Raw genomic sequence first — 17,643 nt, 5'->3', positions numbered from 1 at the left:
TATATCCCTCATTTTCAAGCATCTGAAGGGAAAGATGGTCTAATGGATACAGAGCATTTTTTGAGTGCACGGAGTATTTGTGAGATAATTCCAAAAGCAGAGAATGAAAGGGATTCATTCAAAAGGGACTCTCAATGCAGAAAAATGTAGTGAGCTTCAAATAAGCACAAATCTTTGCAAGAATGTTTAAAAGAAAGTTAAATATTCAAATTTATGGAATAAAAGTGGTAGGAGACTGAAGAACAACAATGAATATTAAGTTTAATATTAAAAATACCAATTGTTCTTTGAAATATATTACACCATTGAATTTTATTCTGTTATTTTATTTTCTTAATATTTTTAAGCATAGTGTTTTACTACTGAATTTACAGGATACTGATTCATAGACAGTTCAAAAATCATTTAGGCCTCTGTTGTAACTTGTTTGTTTTCATAATCTCATTTTAATAATTTCAGTACTTTTTTATGGATTGAAATTATGCCTTATATGCTAAACATCACACATTTGTGAATAGACAAAGATCAGTTAGTGAAGAGGAAATCTCAAAACATTTCTATCAATTAAATTCTGTTTTTCTTACCCTTTCTCAATACGTACGTTCAAAAGAATTAAAATATAAACTAGGAACAGGAATAGGCCACATGGCCCCTGAAATGTGATCTACCATTCAACAAAACCATCTAATTACCCCAATTCCTGCCTACCCTGAATAACAATTCACCTCTTGCTTCTCAAGTACATACCTAGCACCCCCTTAGAAATATTCACCACCTTTTGACTGAAAGAGTTCCAAAAACTTATTACCCACCATGCAAGGAAACTCTTACCTTTATCTGAAATGAACGAGCACTTATTTTGAAACAGTGAGGCCTCGTTCTAGATTCTCCCACAAGAAGAAACATTCTTTCCACATCGACTGTGTCAAGGAGCGTCAAGATCTTAAGTTACAAGCAAGTTGACTCTTGATCGTCTAAACTTCCAGAAGATGCAAGCCTAGTTTGTCCAACCTTTCTTCATAAGACAACTCACCTATTCTACTGAACCTTTTCTGAATTGACTTCAATGCACTCAGACATCCAGGTTCCTCTGCATCTCAAAGCTCTGTAATCTATGACCATTAAAATAATATGTTTCTTATTGTATTGTTTCTGTCAAAATGGACATTTTCAAGTTTTGGAGAAAGTGAGGACTGCAGATGCTGGAGATCAGAAGAAGGACTCATGCCCGAAACGTCGATTCTCCTGTTCCTTGGATGCTGCCTGACCTGCTGCGCTTTTCCAGCAACACATTTTTCAGCCCATTTTCAAGTTTTCCCATGATATTCTATTTGCCAGACTGTTGCCCACTCACTTAATCTATATGTATCCCTTTGTAGCTTTGTTATGACCTCATCACAATGTATTTTCCTATGTATCTTTGTGTCATCAGCAAATGCGAATCTGTACCTCAGTCTCCTTCTCCTTATTTTGCCATAAGTTGTAAAAAGCTACTGGAACTGATTCTTGCAGCACAACACTTGTTACTTTGCTAGCCAGAAAATAACCCATTTACAGCCCTAAAGATAATTCTTCAGTTCCTCAGAGTAAATATTTCCTAACCAACCTATTCAGAGATGTTTTTACACACCTCTGGAGCAGGTGGGATTTGAAAGTGGCATTCCTGGCTCAGAGCTTTGGACATTATGACTACGCCACCACAGCCCTGAAACACCTGCTTTCTGTTTCCTGTTCACCGTCAATCTTCTCTCCATGCTAATCAGTTACCCCACAATATCAGTTTTATTCTATTTTCAGCCATAACCATTGATGTGGAACTTTATCAAATCCCTTTGGCAATCTAAATGGAATACATTGCTGGTTCCCCTTTATCACAGCACATGTTACTTGTTCAAAGAAGTCCAATAAATTGAGCTAACATGATTTCTCTTTGAAAAAAGAATCCGTTCTGATTACCCTGAACATTTTTTAAGTGCTACACATCATTTTAAATATTAGTTTTTAACATCTTCCATATAACAGAAGTCAAGTTAATTGGCCTGTAGTTTCTTATTTCTGTCAATTTTGCCTTTTACATAAAATAGTTATATTTGCTATTTTTCATTCTATGAAACCTAAACAAAATCAATGCATCAACTATGCTCTTTGTAGAGATTCAATTCCCTCAGTCATGTCCAACTCATCTTCCACAATTCTGCCTCTATCCCTTCTCCTCTTTCACTGGACAATAAGGTCTTTACTCTCCACCCCATTAGTCTCCACATTCAAAAGATCATCCTCCTTCATTTCAATCACCTCCAGCAGGACAGCATGCCAAAAACTCCCAAATTCCCCTCCACTGTCAGCATTCTGCAGAAACCATTCCCATCATTACACCCTATTCCATCATCTCCAGTACTCCTGACACTTCCTCACTCCTCCATGGAACCTCCCATTGCAATCAGAGAAGATGTAACACTTGCCCATTCACCAACTTACATTCCAAGGCTGCAGCATTTTTCAAGTCCAGACTACTGCATTCACTGCTTACAATGCAGCCTGCTTGAAATTGAAACCAAACTAGATGACCATGTTGGGGAACACCTCTGTTCTGAACATAGAAATAACTCTGACCTTCCAGTTGCTTGCCAGTTCAACAAACCACCTTGCTCTCATGCTAATGTTTCTGGCCTGTGATTGATTGATTGATTGATTGTTGTCACATGTACTAAATGCTGTATAGGCAGATCATCCCATTCAAAGTGCAACAGGGTAGCAGAACAGAGTGCAGATTGTAGTGATATAGATGCAGAGCAGATGCGGAGAGTCAAAGATCAGAATTAACATTTGAGGTATCCATTCAAAGGTTTGATTACAATGGAAAATAAACTGTTCTTGAAACTATTTATATGGATATCCAAACTTTTATATCTTCTGCCTGACAGAAATGAATGGAAGAGAGTATAACCGGGATGGGAAGGGTCTTTGATTATGTTTGTTGCTTTCCCGAAGCAGCAAGAAGTATCGATGGTGTCAATGGATGGAAGGTTGGCTTGTCTGTAGGACTGGGCTGTGTTTACAGCTCTCTGTAGTTTCTTGCATTCTTGAGAAGAACCGTTGCCAAAGCATGCTCTGATGCACCGAGATAGTATGCTTTGTATGATGCATCTCTATAAATTGTTAAGAGTCCTTGTGGACATGCCAAATTTCCTCATCCTCCTGACTGTCTTGACTGTCATGTGATATGAGTGGATCAGGACAGATTGTTGGTGATCATTACTCCCAGGAACATGATGCTCTTGACCATCTCCATCTCAGCACCATTGATGCAGTCAAGGCCATGCCCTTCACTCCACCTCCTGAAGTCAATGACCAACTCCTTCATTTTGCTGATGTTGATGAAGAGGTTGTTGCCTTTACATCATGCTGCTAAGCATTCAGTCTCTTTCCTTTACTCTGTCTTATCGTTGTTAGGGATCCTACAACAATGGTGTCGTCAGCAAACATGTAAATGGAGCGGGGGCAGAATGTGGCCACACAGTTGTGAGTATAGTAGGAGCTGAGTACATAGCCTTGTGGGGCACGGGTGTTGAGGATTATGGTGGAAGAGGTGTTGCTGCCTATTCTCACTGATTGCCGTCTATGGATCAGAAAGTCGAAGATCCAGTTACAGAGGGGGGAAGCCGAGACCTTGGTTTACAGATGAGTTTATTTGGAATTACGTGGTGTTGAAGGCAGAATGTAGTCAATACGTAGGAGCCTGACGGACGTGTCCTTGCTATCCAGATATTCCAGAAATGAATGTAGAGCCAGCGAGATGGTGTCTGCTGTGGACCTATTGCATTTCAAAGGATTGAGGGAATTTGGTAGGCTGGAGCTGATGTGAGCCATGACCAACCTTATGAAGCACTTAATAATTATGGATGTCAAAGCCACCAGGCAGTCGTCATTGGGGCACACTGCATGATTTTTCTTTGGCACCAGGATGATGATGGTCTCCTTGCTGCAGTGTTCTAACAAAGCACAATGTAAGCTTGAGAAACAACTTCCCATTTTCCACTTTATAATAGTCCCACGGTCTCAATACAATTTCCATAAATTCAGAAGCTGACTGCCTTATGTCTGTTCTCCATTTGTCTTATATTCTCTTCCCCCCCTCCCCATAACTTTGTCTTGGTTCTGTTTTGCTTACACTGATCTTATTAGACAGGACATATTTTCTCCCCATCAATCCTTTATTTATACCCATTTTCACCTGTTTTTCCTCTTTCACCACTAATTAACAGCCTCTTTGGTCTTTGAGCTGCATCTTGACACCACTAACTCCCTCTTCCTTCTCCACCTTTGTCAAAAGTTTTAAAAAGTAACATTTTCAAACAATTTTAAGTTTTGAAAAACAATCATACTGAGCTCAAAACTTTAAATCTGTTTTTCTAACCACAGATGCTGCCAAACCCACTGAGTTTCTCCAGCTTTTTCTGTGTCTATAATAGCTGGTGGGCAAACCTTGGAAAACATCAGAACAGGGTAGACCATTCGGCTATTTAAACCTGCCATGCAATTTAATAAGCTTGTGGCAGAACCACGAGCCTCTGACCTTGTGTTTGCCACAATATTAATAGGGCTTGTCCTGTTCACTTTTGAGTCAATTGTAACACCCAGCATGTCAATAGAGGATTCAGCGATGATAATGCTATTGAATGCTAAACGAACATGGTTAGATGTTCTCTTGTCAATTACAAACTAATTGTTTGAAGAAACTGTTTGTTGGAGAATCATCAGGGTATCAGGCTAAATGGCTAGATGAACTTTTGTTTCTAATACTTGAAGTAACATCTTGAATGTGATATCTAAAGTATGACAAATGCATACAGGTAGATTTCATCTACAGGTAGATCCGGCATGGAATTGCAGGCTGTGAACTAGAGATTACATGACAACACAGCAATTTATGATATAGTTGCAGCAATTTTGTGTAGAATTTTAATGTCCAAGGAAGAAGGAACATGGGATGGATAAGCAGGTGAAGCCCAGAAAAGTGGTATTCGCTCAGGAACTTAACATGACTGCCAATTTTGGGTTCAACTTGGGTGGATTTCTAGCCAAGTGGAAAACCTCTGTAGATATACCTTGTAAACATGGATGCACCTGAGGGCTCAATGCAGCAATTTTGACTTTAACAACATGTTTCCAGGTTTCCATAGTTGTCTGGAACATGTTAGGCTCAAGCAGTAAGGAGTGTTTCATTATCTGTGATCACAATAATGTACTCTGAGAAAGTTTTAGGGCTGTTATCAGCTCGGGAGTCAGTTTTCAAACATAGTGCACAATAGTGCACTATTGCACCAGCCAGGACCAATTTCTTTTGGAAATGTCATCTCATTCCGTCTTTTGGAAACATTAGCTGAGTGAGTGCAAGTAGTGTTGAGATCATATTGCTGTTAATCCTGTCACAGAATGTTCCCTGTTTACAAGGCAGGAGACATCACTCTAGTATTTTCCCATGATAGTACTGCCTGTTTTGTAAATTTGATTTTTCAATGTCTGCCAAAATTAAAATATACAAGCAATGCTGCATTTCTCACATAGTCACTGAGTATTTTACTACTGTTGTATTTTTATAAACACATTAGAAGTAGGAGCTATTTAAATCAATTAACATCTCAATTAAAACACCAAACAGAAGAATTTGATCTGAGGTTGTTAACTATCAAGTTAACTGACTATTTTTAAATGCTTCCAAGATAAGTAAACATACAAACATGCTGGCAGAAAACAATGTGCTTCACAAATACAATCTAATGCAGTTTTAATTGTTTAAACAGTTTTTCCTTTGTTCCTAATCCAAACTTCCACCTCAGAAGATTGCCTTTTAATTTCCAGTTAGCTATGAAACCAATGCATTTAGTAAGAACCACTGTGCTAAAAGGGCCAGGTTTTGAACAGTTCTAGCAACTTGAATCTGAGCATCCATAAGATGTCATGGGCCATCAACAACAGCAGAACTGTACTCCAGCACAATCTGCAAACTCATGGCTCAGCATTCCCCCCACTTAACCAGTACCATCAAGCCAGAAGATCACCCCTGATTCAATGGACAGTGTAGGTGGACATGCCAGGAGCAGCATCAGGCATACTTGAAGATGAGGTGTCAACCTGGTGAAGCCACCAAATAGGACTATTTGCATGCCAAACAACATAAGCTGCAAGTGATAGGCAGAGCTAAGCGATCCCATAACCAAAGACCTAAGTTGTGGAATCTTGCCACATCCAGTCATGGTAGTGGACAATTAAATAACTCACTGGAGGAGGAAGGTCCATGAATATCCCCATCCTCAATGCTAGAAAATCCCAACGTATCAGTGCAAACGATAAGGTTGAAAAATTCACAACAATTTTCAACCAGACATGCTGAGTGGACAATCCATCTTGGCCTCCTCCAGTAGTCCTCAGTAACCCAGCTACAGTGTTCAGCCAATACAATTCACTTGATGTGTTTGGGGGAGGAGGACAGGATACTGCAAAGGCTACTGGCCCAGACAACATTCCAGCAATAGTACTGTTCCAGAACATGCCTTTTACCCTATCCAAGCCTTCCATTACTATTACAACATTGGCATCTATCCAACAATGTGGAAAATTGCCCCGGTATGTCCTGTGTATAAAAAGCAAGACAAATCCAGCAGAGTCATTATCTTCCCATTAGTCTGCTCTTGGTCATCAGTAAAGTGATGGAAGGAGTTATCAACAGTTCTATCAAACAGCACCTGCTCAGCAATAAACTGGTCAGTGATGCCAGTTTGGGTTCTGCCAGGACCACTCAGCTCCTGATCTCATTGTAGCCTCGGTTCAAACATGGACAATAGAGCTGAATGCCAGAGGTGAGGTGAGAGTTCTTGACATCAACTCAACAAAGTGTAGCACCAAGGAACTCTAACAAAACTGGAATCCGTGGGTGTCAGGAGGAAACCTCTCTGCTGGTTGGAGTCCTACCTGGTAAACAGGAAGATGATAGTGGTTGTTAGAGGTCAGTCATCTCAACTCCAAGACATCTCTGCAGGAGTTCTTCAGGGTAGTATGCCCAACCATCTTCAGCTGCTTCATCAATGATTTTCCCTCCATCATAATGTCAGATTGCACAATGACTGCTCAATATTCAGCAGCATCCCAACTCCTCAGATAGTGAAGCAGTCCATGTTCAAATACAACAAGATCTGGACAATATCCACGATTGCGCTTACAAGGGCAAATCACTTTCATGCCCAACAAATTCCAGGCAATAACCATCTCCAATAAGAGACAATCTAATCACTACTCCTTGATATTCAATGGTGTTACATCACAGAATCCACCATTACCAACATCTTTGGGGTTACCATGGACCAAAAACTCAACTGAACTTGGCACATAAGCACAGTGGCTACAATAGCAGGTTAAATTCTAGGAATACTGTGGCAAATAATTCATCTGCTGACTCCCCAAAGTGTGTCCACCTACAAGGCACAAGTCAGGAGTGCAATGGAATACTGCACACCCTCTTGGACAGATGCAGCTCTGACAATACTCAAGAAGTTGACACCTCCTAGGGCAAAGCAGCCCACTTGATTGGTGCCACATCCACAAACATCTACTCCCTCCCCACTAACACTCAGTAGAAGCTATATATTCTATCCACAAAATGAACTGAAGAAATTCACTAAAGATCCTGAGATCGTATCTTCTAAACCTACAATCATTGCCATCCAGAAGGACATGGCAGCAGATACATGGGTACAACAGTACCTGCAAGTTCTCCTCCAAGTCACTCAGCACCCTGACTTGGAAATATATTTTTGTTCCTTCAAGTCACTGGGTGAAAATCCTGGAATTCCATCCTCAAGAGCATTGTGGGGCCACCTACAGCACATGGACTGCAGCAGTTCAAGAAAGTAGCTTACCACCATCTTCTCAGGGGCAGTTAAGGATGGGCAATAAATACTGGCCAGCCAGTGACATCTACATCCTATGAATAAATAAAAGAAAACTTTTTGCAATTCCCACTCCTGTAATCCTTTATCAACAAAAGCAACAGCTCTTCTGTTGACGTAATTAGCAATTCCTTTAGCTCCAACTTTCATTCTTTCATATAAATATATCATTCATATTCATCTTCACTATTCCCGTTGCTTCTAATTCAAATCTTATGGCAACAGACATAAGTGAACCTGACACCTGATTGTCTCACTCACTCCCCGCTCTGGCTATGCTATTTAAATAATAGCTAACATCCACCTTTACTACCAATCTCTACTATTGCCAAGTTAAGAAAACCTAAATTGTTCATTTCAAGTCATCTCATATTGTATCTTTATTCCTTTCATCCCTAATGTCCTGGCCAAGAACAGACACATCATGCTCATTGATAATTCTAAGAATGCGACGATTTGGAAAGCTATCTTAGTTCCCATCCTCGACTTCCCAGTCTTATTCTCACTCCTGTTCCAATTCCTGGTCATGCTGTAACTTATAGTTTCTCTTCCATCTCCACTTCAACCCTCACACTCAGCTAACCAAATATCCACTTCGTCCATTCACGACTTTCTCCCCATCCAGGTTCTTAACTATGTTTCCTTGCCGTACTGCTCATCAACATTGTCAATTTTTTGCTTTGTATTTATTCTTCAAAGCCATTGTTATCACTCCTCTCCAAAATCTAATCCAATTTCAGCTAACATTTCATCACTAATATTTTCTTTTCCCTGTAATTTTTTTGAATATGCCTTTGCCATCCAGGTCTATGTTAACTTCACCCACTTTTGTGTCTCTATGCCTTCATGCTTTCAGTATGCTTATTAAGCCTGTTCAGATTAAAGTCAGTGGTCACATCCTGCGGTGCTGTGATCATGATTTAGTATCTCCCTGTGACCATTCTTGATGCTTGCCATGGTGAACTATGCAATTCTCCTCAAATATTTTTTCTCAGAATGTCACTTTATAGAATCACCAACTTTACATAACAGAGCCAATACTACTCCATCCACATCCACACATTCATCATTGAACAAGAGGCCACATTTTTTTCCTTTTGTGTATATGTCAGTTCTCAACCTTACCAATAAACAGTAATTAGCTTAAGTAAGTACCCTGCTAATACACAGTGTAACCTCCTATTACCCCCTTCAACTCACGTTGAAAACCTGGCTGAATACTATTGGTTTATAGATGAACAGCACATTCCTCAGCCAGTGTAAGGATAAGATGAATCCCATTTTATTTGGGTCCCAGCAAAAATATTGGATTATTATCATTGACTCTGTCTAAAACTGTCTTCTTAGTCTTAAATCACTGGTGTAAAAACTGAATATTCCATTCAATCCTTAGCTGAGCTGTAAAAGTCATGTTCTATATATCACCAAAATTGCTCAATGCAGGCTCCACAATATTACCTGCTTGAGAATGCTGCTGCCTTAAAACTTAATACTTTCTTGCGTTCACACCATCCACTTGAACTTTCTGCAGTCAATGTTCAAACTGTTAAAAAAGAAATCCTGAATTCTGCTCTGCACTAAGTCTATTACTCATATCTTGACCAAGGAGAAGGTGCTGGGGAAGCTGAAAGGTCTAAAGGTTGGACCAACTTAGTTGGACCACATGAACTGCACCACATAATTTTGGAGGTGATTGTGGAGACTGTGGTAATCTTTCAGGAATCACTGGAGTCAGGAGGTTTCAAGAGGACTGGAAAATGGTTAATGCAAGACCCTTGTTTCAGAAGGGAGGAAGGCAGAAGACAGCAAAATAAAGGTCAGTTAGCCTGACCTTGACTGTTAGCAAGATTTTAGAGTCCATTGTTAAGGATGAGATTCTGGAGTACTTGGAAGTGCATGGTAAAATCGGGCTGAGTCAGCTTCATCAAGATTTGGACGCGCCCAACAAATCTGTTAGAATTCTTTGAGGAGCACGTTTTTTTCAATGACGCCAGTGGATGTGATCAATTTTGGATTTCCAGAAGGCCTTTGACAAGGTGGTGTACAAGAGGCTGCTAAATAACAGCCCATAGTGATAAGAGCAAGCTGGATGGATAGAGGATTGGCTGACTGGCAGAAGACAGATAGTGGGGATAAAGGAGTCTTTTTTCATGATGGCAGGCAGTGACTCGTGAAATTCTACAGGGATCCATGTTGGGATCATAGATATTCATGTTGTATATTAACAATCTGGGTGAAGGAGCTGAGGACAATGTTGCTAATTTTGCAGATGACACAAAGATGGATGGAGGGGCAGGTAGTATTGAGGAAGAGAGAGACTACAGAAGGACTTAGACAGGCTAGAAGAGTGAGCACTGAAGTGGCATATGGAATACAATGTGGAAACATATGAGGTTATGTACTTCAGTAGGAAGAATAGAGGCATGGACTATTTTCTAAATGGGGCAAGTCTTAGGAAATCTGAAGCACAAAGGGACTTGGTAGTCGTAGTTCAGGATTTTCTTAAAGTTTACATGCATGTTCAGTTGACAGTTAGGAAGGCAAATGTAATATTTAGCATTCATTTCACAAGGCCAGAATACAACAGTGATGTCCTGCTGAGGCTGTATTAGGCTCCGGTCAGGCTGCATTTAGAATATTGTGAGCAATTTTGGGCCCTGATGCTAAGGAAGAAATTGTTGGTGTTGGAGGTGGTACGGAGGAGATTTACAAGAATGATCCCAGGGATGAATGGCTTGTTATATGAGGTGCAGTTGAGGACCCTGGATGAGTTTAGAACGATGAGGGGGAATCTCTTATTGAAGTTTATAGAATACTGAGAGTCTGGACGCTTCCATTAGTAGGAGAGACGAGGACCCAAGGGCACAGCGTTGGAGTGAAGAGATAACCCTTTCGAACTGAGATGAGGAGGAATATCTTCAGCAAAATGGTGGTAAATCTTTGGAATTCATTTCCACAAAAGGCTATGGAGACTAAGTCTTTGAGTAAACTTTAGACAGAGATGAATAGGTTCCTGACAAGTGAGGAGATCAAGAGTTATAGGATGATGATAGGAGAATGAGGTTGAGAAACAATTCAGCCATTATTGAATGGTGGAGAAGACTTGAGGGGCCAAATGGCTTAATTTTGCAGCAAAATCTTATGAACTTATTATCTTATGGTTTTCTGCCTTAATTTCCCACTAGCATCCAAAACCTCAGTTTTAAGTTCTTATACAGCCTCATCCCATCCTCTCTCTACCTCTAATTGTCTTTGATGCTGTGATTCTGATCTATGTACATCACCATCCATCTTCCTGCTGTTAGTGTGAGATCCTTCAATTAACTTAGTTCTTTGCAACTCTCATGCCATGGCACCGAAACTTTTTTGTATCGTGAAAGCTCTCTTGTTCTAAAATTAATTTGCACCATTTTGGAGTTTTAATGGTTTAAACATAAAATGTTGTTAATAAAGCACACAGTGAAATGTTGCCTATTCGTTTGTTTAAATTTCTTAAAATTTAACTTGGAATGAATATGCAGATCCATGAAAAAGTTAGGGAGGGCAGTCAACTGTACAGTGCTTCCTATGAAATCCATTGTTATACTGTGTCTTGTTAGTCACCTTTTAAATAAACTACATTATGCTGAAGTATATGATTGGTTTGTCATTAAATTAGTGCTTTGCAATTTATTTCCTGCAGATAACTGCAAATGAAATGCATTTCATGACGGTTAATTTGTGACTAAACCTGCAGTTTATCACAGTAGGCAAAAATAAAATCACAAGTTACCCTCTGTTTTATACATATTAATGTTGAAAGCAAATATTTTTACTATTACAATTTTAATCAAAAGTTATTAGAGTGCATACATTTTAATTATATTTTTATCAAATAACATGCTCATAACATTCTAACTGCATTTCTCTCTTGACGAAAATGTCTCCATGTTGGGTAAGGACTATTGTAATTTATACTAAATTATTGTACAGATTTAAAATCATGCATAATTTCAACAATTTCATTTCCCATTAAAAATAGTTCTATCAATTTCTACTTCCAAATCAGTATTGACGGTGTTGTTGAGATTTATTGAGAACTCAAACAGAGAGTTAAAAGTTTGGGGGTGAGATTGCTGTTTGTTTTTCTGCAATAATAAACTCTTGAAAACCTAAATAAAGACAACAATATCAGAAAAATAACTCTTCCATTCGAAATTTTATTTTTAGTTCACATTTAGACAATTAGAACAATCATTCCCATTCAATTTATAGTTATTTATTTTATTATTTAGCCCTTCCCGCCTCAGGCAACTGATTGTGTGGAGTTTGCACATTCTCCCCATGTCTGCGTGGGTTTCCTCCGGGTGCTCCGGTTTCCTCCCACAGTCCAAAGACGTGCAGGTTAGGTGAAGTGGCCATGCTAAATTGCCCGTAGTGTTAGGTGAAGGGGTAAATGTAGGGGTATGGGTGGGTTGCACTTCGGCGGGTCAGTGTGGACTTGTTGGGCTGAAGGGGCTGTTTCCACACTGTAAGTAATCTAATCTAGTCTAATCGCTGTAGGTAAATGTTCCATGTTGATATGTGAAATAATGACTTACTAATCTGAAATCATCACATTAAGACTAAATAGTTCTCCAATCAGGATACAAACATACTGGCTTCTATTCTGATCCTGATGCACAAGTGAAGCAAATAAAGTGGGACATAAGAGGTTTGTTCATAGTGTCAGTAAACGAGGGAGTTGCTTCGTATTTTTTAAAAAGGGAGCATTTCCTCCATCAACATTAGTGCAAGTCTGGAAATTATCACCCACTGGGGGAATATAAAAGGTTAATCCTGAGAACTACTTCAAGGTGAATCCAGCATCCAGTATATGCAATGTAGGTTAAAAGAAATCTATAAATCAATATCAGGGCAGATTTTATCATGCAAAGAGTGAGCACTGCTTAGTAGACAGCTGAAAGGAAAAAAAAGCATGGCATTGTGGATACATTAGATTTGTGTGATTTCAGGTGGGACATATTTCGAGAAGTTTTCATCAGCTGACTTTCGACCTTCAATGTCTCTGAGCAGTCAAAAGCTTTTAATTTGCCAACTCCAATATTTTTAACTCACAACATTTAAGTGTGCAAAAACCCTGCCTGATATGATTTTAATTAGTAACTGAATGTGAAAGCTGAGAAATCCAGTAAAACCTTCCCTAATCCAAAGGTGCAGGCAATTTATTCTATCGGTTCCTTGCAGCATTGAGCTGTGAGCAAACTAATTGCAGCTTTTTTTTCTATATTAACAAGCTGGGAGACATACTAAGTCCCAGTACTTGCTTCCAGCATATATTATTTCACATTTTTTCCATTGCGTTGTATCTTCAATGTCATTGATATTGTACACTATAAGCAGAATACATGCATAAATCAGAGCAAAAAGTTACAAAATGACATGTGGAAGTCTGCGGCCTTCTATCTTGGATACCAGACAACCAAATTAGAATTTTCCTTAAAATTCTAAGGAAGAGAGAGACTAAGAGTGAGACTAAGAGCTGTGGAGAAGCAAGGTGTCCACATACAAAAACCACGAAATGCCACGATAGATCAAAAGATCTTTTAAAACAATTGAAAATCGGCCTTTACATCAAGTTGATTGATTTTTTTTTAAAGTCCTTGAGTTTTATAAGAATTTAGTAAGTCTCCACCTGAAGTGTCATTCTCAACCTGTTGAAAGATTGGCCTTGGGAGTTAGTTCAGCACAGATTTACCAGAACAATGTCAAAACTTAAATAGCGAAGTCATGGAAACTATATTTGCTTGAGTTTAGAAGATTGAAGCAGAATGTTACAGAAGTATGTGACATGATATTGAGACTCAAGAATGTAGATACAAAGAAACTGATGCAGCTGAAGAAAATGCAGCCAAAAGAACATGATTTAAATTTACAGCAGTACTGTTTTGGAGTTAAAATAGAAAACAATTTGAGCGCAAAGAATAGTCGAAATTTACAAATTAATAAAATGATGTTAGGTTAAAAAGTCAAGGCAAGAGACAGAGATCAAAGGTAGTTATTAAACATAAATTGAGGCACAGATCCGCCATCACCTCGTGGATGACTGACCTGGTTTCACATCTTGTTTCTGTGAATGGAAATCAAAAGTAACTGATTGCATGTAAAGTATTTTAGCTCCTCCAGGAGTTATGTAAAAGTGCTGCGTAAATGCAACTTGTGCCAGTGGCGTCTGAATTTACCTGAAACTGTTGTAAATTGGAACAAGGTAGCATTTGTTTTGAAAGCCCTTCATCACTGTGAGATGGTGTGAACGGCTGTTTGTCGCCCCCTAGTCGATGTTCGCTGAGAATCCAGGAAACTGAGCATAATCATGGTTCGGAAAACTGAGAACAAATGCTGGCGATCATAGCGGGTCAGACAGCATCCACGGAGAGAGACCAAGCTAACGTTTCGAGTCCAGATGACTCTCCGTATTTCGGAGAACGATGGAGTTTCAAAACATGGACTATTTACTTTTAACCAGCGAACTATCTGATAGCTTTCTGCTGTTTTCAACTAACACTGGAACGCTTCACGTTGATTAACGTGGACGTGAGTATTCCATTCTGTGGCTTGGATCGCGCCCTTCTTTCTAAAGCGCATGGCAGTGAACACCAATTCTTCCTTGAGAAAGGTAGAGGTTGACTAACTTATAAAGAGGTGCCGATATTCCACCCCAGTCCAACACCGACATCTCTAAATCATGACTAATATTCCACCGTCTCTCTCAGCACCAACTGTTTCAGCGCTGCGTGATATTGAGGGACGGTTTGATCTACCGTAATGTCCAAGAGTAACCAGAGCTCGGTTGAACAAGGACACTGGAGTCTGCAAACTACTACGATCAAAAGCAAACACGACCGGATCTTTGACACACTTTCCCCTTTGCACTTTGTTCCTCATGATTTATTCATTTATTCCCGCCTAACGCCCGCGTGTGGGGGGTTCAATGCAAACCTGAGGATGCTTGCATATTCCTTAACGAAATATTTGGACTTCAGTGATCGCTCTGAACCTTCTCTTAACGATATTTCCCACAGTAACTCTGAGCGAAAAAGCAAAAAAAAATCAAAATAACCTACAAATCAACATTGTGGTGGTCGGCAGCCGCGCAATTGCCGCCCTGTAGCCCAGATGTAATGCTACACAGATATAATCTGGCTGCTTTCTGCAACATCTCTGTGTTCCGGAAGCTTTCAATCATGACTCGTTTCACTTAAGCAAACCCCACACATACAGCAAACATCACCGATGTAAATGCTCACATTGGAAGAACTCTCAGGTCCCTTCACAATTAGAAGATTATTTCCATCCACTAGCCAGTCCCCAACCCGATTGTAAGTTCATTCCATGTAAAAGAAAATCTAACCAAAAACACTGGCGCCTTTCTCAGTTTCACATCTCACGGCGAAGTAGCTTCACATCAGATTATGTTTCTCCAGCTCGTACTGCAAAGTTTGACATTTACAAGTCTACAAATCGTGTCCGTCAGATTGAGCTCTGTTGTAAACCGTGTCTGTTGCCCACTCTCCCCCCTCCCTCAGCTGAGTGTCAGTGTTACGGCTGAGGGGGAATTGGGCTCCTTTCCATGGAGACGATGGATGCCTACCGTACACCATGTACCAGGAGACCAAAGCCTTCAGAGGCTGTTAAACTGCACCTTACCTGCTGGCTGGGTAACAGGTGTTGCTCTGAGGCCAGTCACTGCTGCAGACTGCCAGCTTTCCACTTCTACACTATGCCCCGAACAACACGGCCGAGCTCCATCTCCCTGTACACCGACCGTCTGTGATAACTTGCTGCACAGTAACACGGGCTGAACGCCTCTCCCAGTGCTGTTTAAATCATACTGGCAGAGGGCTGTGGTACTGCAAACGGAGCCGGGACGGTGCACTCCTGAGCGGACAGCTCGCTTACATTTCCACAGCGCACACTCTCGAAGGTGATTGAGGAACAGACCTCCTTGCTGCGGTCAGTTCGGTTAGATTTTGCCAGGCAGTGGAGGATGGAGGACTCCCACAACTTGTCTTCCTCCAGGGACTGGGGCAGGCGCGATTCCAGCTACTGATGTCTCTTTTTGAATGTGCTTGCTTATGTGTGTGTATCTGTGTTTACCTTCGCCTCACCCCGTTGTGTGCCTGCACGAAGCAGTGAATCAGCAAGACCTATGTGGATGAGGTAGTTGCAGAGAGTAGAGTCTGTGATGTGACACCGCCACTCGGCGCTGGGGACTCAGCACACGGCATGCACAGCGCTGGATTGACGCTCAATCGTGTCGGAGCAGATTCCGCTGTTGCTGGGTTGCCTAGTCTCGCTTCTTTCAAAGTTATTAAAGGGATTTTTGTTTACAAAAAAAAAGAAAATCTGCAACGCCCCTCAAGAAATTAATACGATTTACCTATTAATTGAGAATTAAACCAAATTGCTTTAAATTCAAAAATAATTAGAACGCGTTGTATTTCTCCGAGCCGACAAGATATCTGGCACTGATGTGTTATACTGTAGAAAGCAATTATACTGTTGATGTGAGGCAGTGTCTGAGCCTCACACATTGACTCCGGTATCACCACGTCTTTATTCGTCCAAGGAGATGGCATGTTTGCCTCGCTAAAAACGCACTGTTCTTAAAGTGGTACTTTCCACCAATAGATTTCCGACATGCCGTGAGAGGGTGGAAAGTTGCAGTTCATTTCTCGCCAGTCTTCAACAGCGCCCCGTTCCTCCAGTGGTGAGCAGGAGGAATGTTAGCAATGCATGGCAGGCGGGTGATGTCAGCCTTATTCTATGAATAAAATATTTTTAAACTGGTACTTGAACATATCAATTGATTTTTTTTAATTTGGGTGCAAACAATAATAACAGAGTTTGTATCATATGTATGTAAGTGAGTTTGAAAAGTCATCTTTAACACCATTCATTTGTCCTAATTAAAAATATAGGACTCTTATGCTAAACTTTTGCATCGTTATTAGGTATTGCAGTATATAACTAATTGGGAAATATGAAACTATTTCTGAGATATATACATTGACAACAAATGAATTCAATATTTGAATTTGATAAGAAAGGTATCTGCTATTATTAACTGTCAATTATTCTTCAAACATGTGTTGCAAAGTAGTCAAAGTCCCATTATAACATAAACATGCAATTTTCTTATCAAAGAATGGCTAGCTAAAATTTTGAAATTCACTTCAATCCATGTAGTTTTATCAACAATTTTTCAGAGATAACAAAATTGCACCATTGTTGTAGAGGTTCGTTATCTGCCATTCATAATACCATCTGTTTAAAACTATTATTTATTTGCTATTTTTTAATTTGAATTCAATTTCCCCAAGATCGGATCAAGAGAAGTTGAATCCTGGTAAATCTTACTATACTGAATAATGACTTCATACTGAAGTAAGTACTCAGTCTTTGCAGTAACTGAATGTTAGTCAAACCTGATAAAATTGTTTGGTAAAGTTTCCCAATTCCCAGTTCAAAGAAAATGATCATGAAAGTGATGTAATATAAAAGTAATGGTCATTTCATTGCTATAATGACAACTTAAAAAGTGTTGGAGAGTAACAAAAGCACATTTATCAATCAGTAATGTCATGGCCAGCTTTTCAAGCTGATTGACAATGCATTATTAGCTGCAATTGTAAAACAATTAGATTTGATGAGTTCA

The 17,643-nt window shown here is 39.8% G+C and overlaps 1 protein-coding gene across 4 annotated transcripts in view; it reads right to left on the bottom strand.

Moving 5' to 3' along the window:
• sntg1 (syntrophin, gamma 1) overlaps positions 1-16,596 on the bottom strand; it is a 524,044-nt gene extending 507,448 nt beyond the window's left edge. The window contains exon 1 of one of the 4 annotated variants that reach the window (XM_072570506.1): positions 15,633-16,596. The gene's annotated coding sequence lies outside the window, so the exon portion shown is untranslated. Of the gene's footprint in view, positions 1-15,336 lie in introns of all 4 variants that reach the window. The other 3 variants (XM_072570505.1, XM_072570504.1, XM_072570503.1) reach the window with 3 other exon arrangements.
• Positions 16,597-17,643: the final 1,047 nt, after the last annotated feature.

The sequence above is a fragment of the Chiloscyllium punctatum genome, chromosome 5, assembly GCF_047496795.1.
Source record: "Chiloscyllium punctatum isolate Juve2018m chromosome 5, sChiPun1.3, whole genome shotgun sequence".
NCBI classification, from domain to species: Eukaryota; Metazoa; Chordata; class Chondrichthyes; order Orectolobiformes; family Hemiscylliidae; genus Chiloscyllium; species Chiloscyllium punctatum.
This window is presented reverse-complemented; position numbering and strand designations above follow the sequence as displayed.